The sequence below is a fragment of the Ceratotherium simum genome, chromosome 22 (genome assembly GCF_057802395.1).
Source record: "Ceratotherium simum simum isolate JZ-2026a chromosome 22, ASM5780239v1, whole genome shotgun sequence".
NCBI lineage: Eukaryota > Metazoa > Chordata > Mammalia > Perissodactyla > Rhinocerotidae > Ceratotherium > Ceratotherium simum.
This window is the reverse complement of record NC_141921.1, coordinates 39009344-39022528: the sequence shown is the minus strand read 5'-3', so window position 1 is coordinate 39022528 and position 13185 is coordinate 39009344.

The following is a 13185-nucleotide window of genomic DNA, read 5'->3' as shown; positions in this document are numbered from 1 at the left end:
CATTAAAATGTAACCTTGTGCTGTGATTCCTCATGTTCCAGCCTATTTCTGGTTGGTTGTGTTTGAAGGGGTGGTATCTAAATGAAATTCTGGGGGATGCCTTTGTCTTCTGGGCTATACACATTTATAAACCACTTCTAGGGAGATTTCTGCAATGTGAAATTAGCCAGTCACAAAAAGACAAATACTGTATGATTCCACTTACAGAGGTACTTAGAGTAGTCAAATTCATAGAGACAGAAAGTAGAAGGGTGGTTGGTTAGGGGCTGGGGGCAGGGGGCATGAGGAGCTGTTTAATGAGTACAGAGTTTCAGTTTGCGCCATAAAAAGAGTTCTGGAGATGAATGGGGAAGATGGTTGCATAATGAGAATGTACTTAATGCCACTGAACTCAACATTGTTAAATGGTTATGATGGTACATTTTATGTTATATATATTTTACCACAATGAAATATATACATACATATATTTAATGCTCAGAGACAGGGAAAGTGGCTGATAAAGTGCGGTAGGAGTCCTGAGACGGGGGTCCTAGGAAGGCTGGCCATTGCTGTGTGCAAATTCAGTGAGATGCTGCTGGCGGACCTGGGCTTCCTGAAGGCAGGTGCCGTATACAGCCACTAGAGGGCAGCATGCGCCAGCGAACAGGGCATCGAGCCCTGGGGCACCGATGTTCTCGTGCTTTTATGGGGTCTTCAGCTTCTTCAGATGGGAGATGGGAATAATTCCTGCCTGCCTATTGCACGTGGTTGCAGTGAGCACGAGAGAAGAAAACAAAATGGACAACTACAAAGCGAGTGGATGTGGCTGTGGAATTGCTGCACCTGGAACACACCCTCTTGGAGGGAGACCGTGTCAGGAGACTGAATTCCTCATGGGCCCAAACTCCCACCTGCCCGGAGGACCCCGTCTGGGAGCTCCCACGCTGCCGTCCCTGCAAGTCAGTACCTGGGAACCTGGGCTCAGTAAGCACAGTATCAGGACAAAGGACCACATGGGGTTGCCGGGGAACCCTGCGACTTTCTGCGTGTCACCCCGTCCCCCCCCATCCCCCTTCCCAGAGGCCACACCCAAGTGCTTGGAGGTATGAACTCCACCCAGCATGTACGACGCCCTCCGGAGCAACCAAATGCTGCTCCCTACACTGCTAGGGACACAACTGGTGGAAATAAGGGATTAATGGAGAGCAGAAGGGGATCAGGATGGAGGAGAGAGGAGAGGCTGGGCCGATAAGGAAGAGTCCCAGTGATCACAAGACATTTTCAAAGAAATAGTTTTCTCAATTTAAAATATACTTCTCATAAGGTGAATAGCTACTCATAGAAAAAAATAGTAATCTATGAAATAGGTACTATTACTATCCCAATTCAAAGACAAGGAAGCTGCACGTCAGAGAGATGGTGTGACTGTCCAGGCCTGCACAGCAGAGTGAGGATCAAACCAGGTCCAGTGAAAACTACAGGCCTCTGTTACAGACCCATGTCACAAACACCCACATTCTAGAATGTTCCAGAACCCATCGTGTAACAAAATCCAGCTGAGGGCTGGCCCCGTGGCTTAGGGGTTAAGTGCACGTGTTCTGCTGCTGGTGGCCCGGGTTCGGATCCCGGGCGCGCACTGACGCACCTCTTCTCCAGCCATGCTGAGGCCGTGTCCCACATACAGCAACTAGAAGGATGTGCAACTATGACTTACAACTATCTACTGGGGCTTTGGGGGGAAAAAAAAAAAGGAGGAGGATTGACAATAGATGTTAGCTCAGAGCCGGTCTTCCTCAGCAAAAAAGAGGAGGATTAGTATGGATGTTAGCTCAGGGCTGATCTTCCTCACAAAAAATAATAATAATAAATAAAATAAAAACAAAATCCAGCTGAAAAAAATCTTAAATGTCTTGAGTCCTTCATCTTTAGAGCTGCTGATTTTAGGCTGCAGGTCTCTTGTTTGCCAGTGAGATGAGATTTCCCTGTTCATTCAGAAAGGACGGTGCATTCCGGCCCCCCCCCACCCCGCCCCGCCCCGTAGTGTGTGACTCATGCTAATCTCATGAATGATCAGCAGGTTAGAGACCGTGGAGTGCGCCCTATTCATGACCTTCCTCTTGCAGAAAAAAATGTGACTTCAGCGGAAAACTACACACTGTCTACATGCAGTATGCCTTCTGAGTAATCGGATTCTAGCCTTTCATTGTCTTTGAGCTCTTCTACAGCTCTGTAAATTGTAGGGAACTGATCAATTCTGTCCTGTCTGGTAGATTCCCCCTGACCCCTTGTGGAAAAACCAGTTTCACCTCCATTTGCACATTCATTTCACTATTCCTGACCTGTAAATGTGAATGTTCCTCTGTTGCCCTTTTGAACCCGTCGGTTATAACATCCACGTGGTTCCCTTATGAGCTAAAAATGTTTAACACGTTGATTTTAAAGATTTTTTTTTTTATTTTTTTTATTTTTCCCCCAAAGCCCCAGCAGATAGTTGTCTGTCATAGCTGCACATCCTTCTAGTTGCGGTATGTGGGACGCGGCCCCAGCATGGCCAGAGGAGTGGCGCGTCAGTGCGCACCCGGGATCCGAACCCGGGCCGCCAGCAGCACAGTGCACGCACTTAACCGCCAAGCCACGAGGCCGGCCCTTAACATGTTGATTTTATATCTCTATGGGAGTCATGATTTTACCTTTTTCTGAAAATGTTAACACTTCCTTCATCAGGTGTTTATGGGTGGCCCCTTTAGGTCAGGGGAGGTGGTGGTAAGCAGAGTTAAGAAGCAGTTGGCAGGTGGCAGCTGCCCCCAGAGCAGCCTCTGAATGTGTCACCTGAGTCTCTGCTCAGGTGAATGGGACAAAGTCTCAGCAAGACCCAGGCTCTCCCTCTGGTTAAGCCCCTAACCAGCTACTTGACTTGAGACACAACCTCTTTAGGCCTGAGGGTAAGAAACAGCAGCGGAAACTGACATTTCCTGAGTTCTTGTTTGGGGTGAGGCTGGAGGGGTCAGGATGATTGATTATCCCTGACAAGAAGTGGGGTTTCAGCAGGGTTAGGTATCCTGTTTGGGGGGCCCCACCCAGATAGGGGCGGACCTGGAACAGAACCAGGCCTGCCTGACAGGGAGGCCCAGGCTGTGACCTGCCTGCCCCCTCAGGGGGCCAGAGGTCAGCCACTCTCATGGCTGCTGGGGGCCCTCCCTGGGCTACTCCATGCTTGTCCCTTGGAGTCTCCCAATATCTCTGCGTGGAAGGCTCTGATCATCTCCATCTTACAAGTGGGGAAACTGAGGCTCAGGAAGATGCCACGACTTGCCCAAGGACACACAGCCAGCAGTCACAGTGGGACTACACCCTTGGATTTCTAACTCTCAGTCTTTAGGGCTGGTCAGAGCACGGTCTGTATGGCCTATCCCCCTCCTCAGTAAAGGTGCCCGAGGGCGAGTGGTGGGGGGCTCATCTGAACACAAACCTTAACAAACTTGGAGTCCGAGAGATCTGGGCTCCTCAGTAATGATGACACTGATGGTAATAATAACAACAGCAGCTACCATTTCATGGGCGGAAGATGCCCAGAGACATGATCTCATTTAGCCGTCACTCCTGCCTTCAAGTAATTTTCTATGATCTCATCCTTCAGACAAGGAGACAAGGCTCAAGGTCACACCACCAGAGGATTCTGGCTCTAAATGCCAGCTCCTAATCCCTTTCTTCCACAGCCTTCCGCTCCTAGCTGTGGGACTGGGGCAAGACACTCACCTCTGTGAACCTCTTTTTCCTTCATCTGTAAAACAAAGATAATTATACTTTCATCATCACATTTAAAGGGATTAAATAGCATATGACCAAATGCAAGTGGTTCCCTGGATTGGATCCTGGAATGGAAAAACGACGTTAGTGGAAAAACTGGTGGAATCAAATCAAGTCTGGAGTTTAGTGAAGAGTATTGTACCAATATTGGTTTCCTTGTTTTGACAAATGTGCCGTAGTGTAAGATGGTGACAAAAGGGAAGTGGATGACTGGTGTACGGAAACGGTATGATCTTTGCAATGTTTCTGTAAATCTAAAATTATCCCAAAATTAAAAGGTTAATATTAAGCAAAGTAATGGGATAAAGCAGAAAGTAAGCTCCAGGGGGCACTGTCTATCATGGATAGGCAGTGTAAACAACAGCTGTGGGGCTGCATTCCCTAATTCGGGGGGCTTCTGGAGCCTGGGAGTGCTGGGGTGGGGTGGGGGAAGTGCTGGGGCTCGCCTCCCCCCCAGCAACCAGGAAACAGATGCCAAATGAGGGGTGGGTGGTGAGGGGTCTCAGAAAATCCCGGTGACATTTAGCCAGCGTGGGTGGCAGTTTTTTTCCTGTCTGCAAACACAGCAAGGATTTCTCGGGAAAGCACAACACCGCCAAGGCATCCTAAGCTGGTCCTTTAAAGCCAGTGGGGATCTTGCAAATTTCAGGCCCACAGGAGAGCAGGAGAGAAACCCTGGGTATTAGCCTGAAGGCCTGATCCGGGAAGGCCCGGGAGGGTTAAGACAACTCTGTTTGGGGCCTGTGAGTCGCGGACCAGGCAGCTTGTGGCCAGAGCCCAGCCAGAACCTCCCTTGAAAATACACACCCCTCTGACCAGCACCCCATCCTCAGGAGGGCGGAGCCCTGGGGTGGCCTGGCTCCAGGCCCCGTAAGGAGGAGGCAAACCATGGCTTCAGCTTCCACTTCAGCGTGAGGTCCGCCGGCTCGGGCAGGACTGAATCATCAAGGGCCTCTTAGGCTGTATGAAGACGTGGGGGCTTTTTCCCTGAGGGCAACGGTGAGATGGAGGAGCCCCAAGCCCTGGTAGAATTCCAGAGCTGAGGAACCAGCAGGGCGTCTAGTCCAGCTGCCCGTTCTTGCAGAAGTGGAGGCTGGAGCCCAGAGAGGGTATGAGACCTACCAGGCTCACAGAGCTGGTTAGTGGCCAAGCCCCAAGTGTCCTGACTTCCAGAACAGGGCTTTTCCTGTCCCTCCCACTGTCTCTATTATCTTTCAAGACCTACTTGTAGACCCAGACAGGCACCTGCAAAGATCTCAACACCTCTACACGGAGGTGGAGGAATGAAGGGTGCGGGCAAATCGAGTCAGTGTTATGAACAGGCTGACCCAGGGCGGATGATCTGCCCATCTGGTGGGAAAGCGGGCAGGCTTCCTGCAGGGGTGGGAGATGACTTGCCCCAGATGGATGAAGTGAGTCACTGGGGAGCAAGGTTCACACTTCCTCCTTCCTCTGGGCTTTGATCTCAGCTCCCTGGAGGGAGGTGCAGCCTGGATTCCTGGGGGCCACTATCTTCCTCTCCCAGTTCTGCCCTGTGAGTCCAGACTGGCAGGCTGGCTGTCTGCACCCCCTAACTCCGCCACACGCCCTTTCTGGGGCCCTGGTAAATTTCCATTCTGGCCCCATGGTTTGACTCAGGCTCGACCCATCACGTGGCACATTGGCTGCAGGAAGTTGTAACCTTCCCTCCTCTACTGCTCAGCTCGGCCATGGACTTCACTGCCCTGTGCCACCACATCCCCTCCTCTCTGTGGGAGGATGATCCGATGTGTAAGAACCCATGGCTGCTCAGTCAGTGGAACAAAATAAATGACCACAGGGTGGGTCTCCTCAGAGACCAGGTCACCAGGGAGCCCCTGGACTGAGGACCAGAGATGATAATAACCCCACTAGCCACCACCGATTGAGGGCCTACTGTGTGCCAGGTGCTAACACAGCTAACAGCCTCAGGAGGCAGAAATTTATTGTCCCATTTTATAGAGAGGGTGTGCCACAGTCATGAGGAGAGTGAATGACTGTGACATCCAGGCAGCACTAAGGGCCCACTCAGGACTCATGTCATGAATTTAAAGTGAGACGGCTGGCAAGGTGGCATGTTTTCCTCCTGCCACATCCAGTTGCCCAGGTGCAGGGGCAGAGTGGGTGGAGAGTGGGTTTGACTAGTGTTGGGGTTTTGTCAGGTGAGACTGAGGATGCGATGAGCGGGGAAGATTGTGGAGGTGGCGAGTGACTGGGTAGAAAGGGCAGTGAGGAAAGAGGGGCCGAGAGACAGTGAGCAGGGGGTGGGCTCCATGGATTGCTGGAGTTGGGGCACCAGGGGGAAGTAGGAGATGAGGGTCAAAGGTCAGGCAGTGGAAATGACAGAGGCAGTGCAGGCACTGGTTGTGGGGCTTTGAATACTGGAGGGGCCAGTGCTCTTAGGATGTGAGTTGTTCGCTTCTCGTTGTGGTCCTCAGCCCCCAGGCTGCACAGAACAGGCCCTCAGTGAATGTTAATGGAGCAAATGAGTGGCTACTTGGGAGAGTCTGGGATGGGGTGACTTAAAGGGTATTTTACTTTCTTTCTTCTACCGTTTTTTTTAAACAACAGCTTTATTGATGGGGCCAGCCCAGTGGTGTAGTGGTTAAGTTTGTGCACTCCAGTTTGGCAGCCCGGGGTTCATGGATTCAGACCCCAGGCATGGACCTATACACCACTTATCAAGCCATGCTGTGGCAGGCATCCCACATATAAGGTAGAGGAAGATAGGCATGGATGTTAGCCCAGGGCCAATCTTCCACAGCAAAAAGAGGAGGATTGGCAACAGATGTTAGCTCAGGGCTAATCTTCCTCACCCCCCAAAAACACAATTAAATTAAAAAAATAAATAAATAACAGCTTTATTGAGATATTCACATACCACAAAATTCACCCTTTTAAAGTTTTTTTTTTTACCAGTAGTTTTGGTATATACACAGAGTTGTACAGCCATCACCACTATCTAATTTCAGAACATTTTGATCACCCCAAAAAGAAACCCCATGCACATGAGGAGTCACTCCCCATTTCTCCATCCTCCCAGCCCCTGGCAACCACTAATCTACTGTTTCTATGGGTTTGCCTATTTTGGACATTTCTATAAATGGAATCATACAATACATGGTCTTTTGTGGCTGGTTTCTTAACATGTTTTCCAGGTTCATCCATGTTGTCGCATGTGTCAGTACTTCATTCCTTTTTATTGTCGAATAATATTCCATTGTATGAATACACCACATTTTGTTTATCCATTTGTCAGCTGATGGACACTTGGTGGTTTCCATTTTTTGGCTATTATGGATAACGCTGCTATGAACATTCATGTACAGGTTTTCGTATGGACATAGGTTTTCATCTTTCTGGTATACACTGTAGAGTGGAATTTTTGGGTCAATTTTTACAATTGTTTGAATTCTTTACAATAAGTACATAATTCTTTTACAGTAAATCAACATTTTTTAAAATTTCCCTTTCTAAAAAGATGAGCTGAATCCATAGAAAAAAATAATGGACCAAAATTTGAGATAGGGAAGAGGTAGGACCGCTGAGAGCCAGGACTGAGGCCCCCCACCCCGTTGGTGTGTGACTTTGAACAAATTACCGCCCTTCTCGGGGCCACACCTGTGGAGTGGGGGTGGGGCAGGAGTGGGCAGGGTGGCTGCTGAGGGTTGAGCTGGAATGAAGACATCTCAGGCCCCTCCCAGCCCTGACAGCTCAAGATCTTGAGGTAGGCTGAGTTCCCACACCTGTTTAGAGAAACAGATTAAAGAAATAATCTGGTCTTTTGAGTTCTCTCCCGAAAAGAATAAACACCATAATATTGGCAGTCTAGGCAACAAGGCCAAATTCAACCCAGAAGAATGTTTTGGTCACACTCTCTCCAATCCCTAATTGAGACGAAGAGATATTTAACTCTATCTGCCATTTATCTCCCACTCTAAACCAGTGCTTCTCAAACTAAAATGTGCATACAAAATCCTGCTGGTCTTGTTAATATGCAAATACTGAAGGGGAACATGATTCTGCAATTCTAATGAGCTCCCAGGTGATGTCAATGCTGTTGGTCCCCAGACCACAATTTAAATAGCAAGGCTCTATCCGTCCTACACAAGGGAATGAAATGGCACTATGCAATTTTTGCAATTGTTCATTAGGGAAATCTGTCCCTATTGGAGGTATGGATACATCGTAGTTGTTTGATGAGTAGAAGAATGAAAGAACAAAATACTTATGCTTGTTCCGAGAAGAATGTGAGGAGAAATGATGTCATTTTATCCTTGCAACAACCTTTCGAGTTTAGAAGGTTGTCTCCATTTCGCAAATGGGGAGGTTCAGAGAGGGCAGGCAAAGGCAGAGTTATGGGGTGTTCTTCAGTCTGACTCCAAACCCAGTGCCCCTCCCCTGCACTGCAGCTCCCCATTTCCCTGTCTCCCACATCTTGATGTTCACTGGAGCCGCCTTTCAGACGTGGATATGGCAACAGTTGCGCCCTAGAGGGAAAAAGGTTTAAGATATCTAAGTAAGCCCTAAGATCTGCTCCTATAGACATGCAAATTTATGTGACAAAGATGTTCCTTGCAGCATCACTTAGAGAAAAGCTGGAAACTCCATTGCACACCATGAAATTGCCAAAAGATGAGATAAAACCATACAAACTGCCTGCCTCCCTGCTAACTTTTATCACCTGTCATTTCTTTCTTGGCTTTCATTACTACTTGTTGTTTGTTTCTTGTCTACTATGCCTGTCCCCTCCACTAGAATGTAAATTCTTTGACAGCAAAGACATTGATTGCTGGGTCCCTAACTTCTGAGTACACAGTAGGGACTCAATAAATATTTGTTGAATGAATGAACCTAAATATTTTGAGACAGCAAGCAAAAAAGCAAGTTGCAGAACGGCATGCATAGGATGATTCCATTTTTGTTTTAAAAATAATGTCTAAATGCAGGTAGAGAAAAATCTACAAGACCACATATTAATGATCTTGGGGATTGGGACTGGGAATTAGGTGTGGGTGATTCTCATTTTCCATTGTTTCATTCTGACTCTTTTACTATGAGCATAAATTTCTTTAGTAATAATAAAAATAAATGTTTTTAAAAGAATAATCATCCAGACTACTTTCTATATGCAAGCGTGGATATATAAGGATGTTTATTCCAGCATTATTTATAGTAGTGAAAACTTTTGAGATTATCATTTGCCCACTTTAAAATACACATTGTTTTAATTTTTTACAATGAACATTGCAATGGACTAAATGTTTGTATCCCCCAAAATTCTTATGTTAAAATCCTAACTCTCAAGGTGATGGTATTAGGAGGTGGGGCCTTTGGGAGGTGAGTGGGTCATGAGGTGGGAACCCTCATGTATAGGATTAATGCCCTTATAAAAGAGACCCCACAGAGCGCCCTCACCTCTTCCCCCATGTGAGGACACAGCAAAAAGATGGCTGTCTATGAACAAGGCAAGAGGTCCTCACCAGACACCGAATCTGCCACGCCTTGATCTTGGACTTCCCGTCTCCAGAACTGTGAGAAAACAAATTTCTGTTGTTTATAAGCCACCTAGTCTATGGTATTTTGTCATCATGGTCCAAATGGACTAAGACAAACATGTATTTGTATAACTGAAACAAAAACAAAACCAAGTAAGAGAGCCATGTGTAGGCTGGCTGGCTTATAACAGAGAGCAGCCAGCCTCAGGCTCCCCTCTGGCCCACAGGCCAGCTGCCACTGAGCCTGCTCTGTCTTTTCTTCTCCCACACACCATGTGAGCAGTGGAAACTGTATGGCAACTGTGACCAGAAGTGGAAAACAGGTGATCTGCTGTAGAGACCAAATGCCCAACTCTGTGCTGCCTCCTTAGGGACAAAAGTCAGAAGCCCTGCTGATACCAGGGGCTTGCCCCTCAGATCAGTCTGTCACCTCCCGACATAGGGGTTTGTCTCTGGAAGCTGGGGTCTCTCTGGCTCAGGTTTCATGGGCTCCCGGCTCATCCTAACCATATACTCAGGACAAGATAAACAAAACCCCTGGAAGGGGAGAGCTGGGGTGTATTCTCTGAGCATTCTGGGGAAAGAATACCCAAGTCCCAAGTCCAGCTCTCTCTGTCGGGCAATTTACTTGCCTCAACATCCCACACAGGCTAGAAGGCACAATGGTGAACTTCTCTTTGATAATGATGTCCCCAACAAATAGTAATGCTGCTGTAGACAGAACATGAGGACTTCCTCCTGCCCTCAAGGTGATAATGTATAATTACAAGTTCTAAAGAGACAAGTACCTCCAAATTAGGGTCCCGTAGAGACTAAGAGGGTCCTGGAATGCTTCCATCCTGGGGGGCTCCCAGTACATTACCAAATGAAGAAATGCCAAAATAGGTTTATAAAAATTATAGTACATTTTAAATGCTTACATGAAAGACACACATATCAGTCACAATGCAATCATGCTAGTTACATGATGATGGGAATTATAAAAATATTCATGCACAACAGACCAGAGGCTGTGTGGCCTGGTAATGGGACAGAAGTTTAAAGCTGTCTGATGGACATCTTCTTTCACTCCTGCTGGGAAAATCAGCCACAGTATGCAATGGTTGGTGCCTACCGTCTCTGATCCTTCTCTGTCACATCACACACCTGGTTTGTTTTCATCTCCACACTTATCTCTATTAGAAATCGTCTCATTTTTTTTCCTCATTTGCCAAATGCCCCCTTTGGAATATAAGTGTCATGAGACAGGAATCTTCTCCGTCGACTTCACCACTGACCGGCATATGGTAGGCACACCATAAATTTTGGTTAAATGAATGGATATATGATATCTTCATTTATGTGAGTTCAAGCGTGGGCACATGCACAAACACAATGGGATTTGGTGATAAGAGAGACTAAATTCCATAGGGCAAGATGGTTCCCAGGGCAGACTAGCAGAACTTTGGGGTCCCCCTGATCCTGGCATCCTACAAATTCATGGAGGTGATACTCAAGCTGGATTTTGAGAGATGAGTGTGATGGGATTTGTGGGGAGGAAAGGGAAAGGCATTTTCCATCTCTATCTGCTCTTCTCTCTGAAGGACAACATTAAGAGGGAAAAGGCTGTTCAAGAGACTATTGTTGGGGCCGGCCCAGTGGCACAAGCGGTTCAGTGCGCACGTTCCACTGCGGCGGCCCAGGGTTCGCCGGTTCGGATCCTGGGCGCGCACTGACGCACTGCTTGGCAGGCCATGCTGTGGCGGCATCCCATATAAAGTGGAGGAAGATGGGCACGGATATTAGCCCAGGGCCAGTCTTCCTAAGCAAACAAAGAGGAGGATTGGCAGATGTTAGCACAGGGCTGATCTCCTCACAAAAAAAAAAAAAGAGACTATTGTTAAGTGAAAAAGCAAGGTTCAGAAGAGTTTATCTAAAATGATCCCATTATTGCAAAAATCAATAATAATGTTACTACATACAGAAAAGGTTGAGGAATACACACCACATGGTTGATGGTATTGACTCTGCAGGATAGAGCATTTGGGGGAGATTTTACTTCTCAGTGCCTCAGATTTATACAGTGCTTAAATTTTATGTATTATGTATTATATTTGTAATCAGTGAAAAAAGATTAAAAGTAACCTTGTTACATTGAATTGTTTTACAATATATTATACACTTTCCTTTTTTCTTTCTTCATAGAAAGTTCTGTTTTGTTTTTGGATGAGTCAAAATGATCAACTACAGGAATGCTCCCAGGAGCACTGAAATACTCAGTGTTCATTTGTCTTTAAACAGAATGCCCCTAGACTCCAGGACCTTGAGTTGATTTTAGGATGTATAAAAGAATATATGTAACATATTTAAATTAGGAAGCATAATCCTGCTCAATTTAGGAGTTAGAACATTACCGATAATGTGTCTTTCTCTGTCCCATCCCTCAGTCCCCACCACAGGAAACCACTATCCTAAATTTTGTGTTTAACAGTCCTTCCTTTTTATTGTTATTCTCTTATAAAAAATAATTTTTATGATAAATGCATATACATCCTTAATCAATATATTTGTGAAAATTCATCAAGCTGTATACCTACAATTTGTGTACTTTCCTATACATACATCTATATGTATGAACATCAATAAAAAGTTAACGACAACAATAAAAACACAGTTGTTCAGGCGGTTTTGCCCTAAGACCAAGGCAAGAGGAACTTCTGCCCTGGGCTCTGCTTTAGAAGACCCTGTTCAGTAGCAAGTCCACAGAGCCAAAGGGATGTGCCCACTCAAAACCCACAGCCCCACTTCACCTTGCTCCAGGTACCCAGGACTCAGGAATTCCTGGCCCATATACTCTGGGTCAACTTCCAGGGCCTGCACAGGCCTGTTCCAGGGTCCATTCTTCTGAGTATGGACCGTCTTGCTGGTGTGTGCACCTCTAGGCCAGAGGAGTGGCCAAGGGGCTCTTTTTGTAGGAAGTGTGGCTAACACCTGGATGTGGAGGCTGGGACCTCCACATACGTGTGCATGAGGCTCTGGAGGTGTAGAATGGCATTAGAGATGGGAAGAGAAGAAAGAGGAAAGGCTGCACACCAAGGGCCAACTCTCCTTGACCTGCCCCATCTAGCGTGGAACTCCATGGAGTCTAAGAATTTTACATTTGAACCTGGCCTTCCCAGTTGTTATGAAGGTGTATTTGTCAAGATGGGAGGCTACAAAAATATTTTATTTAACAGTTTGTTAGCTTCATTTGCAGCTTTTAAATATTTAGACCTCAGTATGTGAATCTCCAGTGGTACTCTTGTTGCAGGCCCCGCAAATGTTAAGGGTGAGGCCATGCCCCGGGCCCACTCCCAGAGGGGATGGGGTACTAGGATTTTAAAAAAGCTCCTCAGGTGATTCTTGTGTTTAGTTAGAGTTGAGAACCTGTTTTAACATGCCTTTGGGGGCTGGCGCCGCGGCCTGGTGGTTAAATTCTGCTTCAGCAGCCCAGGCCCAGTTCCCGGGCACAGACCTACACCACTTGTTGGTGGCCATGTTGTGGCAGTGACCCACATACAAAATAGATGAAGAGTGGCACAGATGTTAGCTCAGGGCAAATCTTCCTTTCCTTTATGATCTGCATTTTTTTTTGAATCTTAAAAAACCCTTCTTGACCCTGAGCTCATAACAATCATCTATATTTTTCTGGAAGTTTTAGTTTTGCTTTAATATTTAATATCTGGATTGATTTTTTTTGTATGTAGTGAGATAAGAGCCATTGCATTTCTTTCCAAACGGGTCACGGATCATCCCAGCACCGTTTACTCACCAGTTCACCCTTAGCCTCAGGTTAACAACGACACCCATATTACGCCTCAAGTTTCCATATTGGTATGGATCTGCTCTGGGGCTTTTTTCC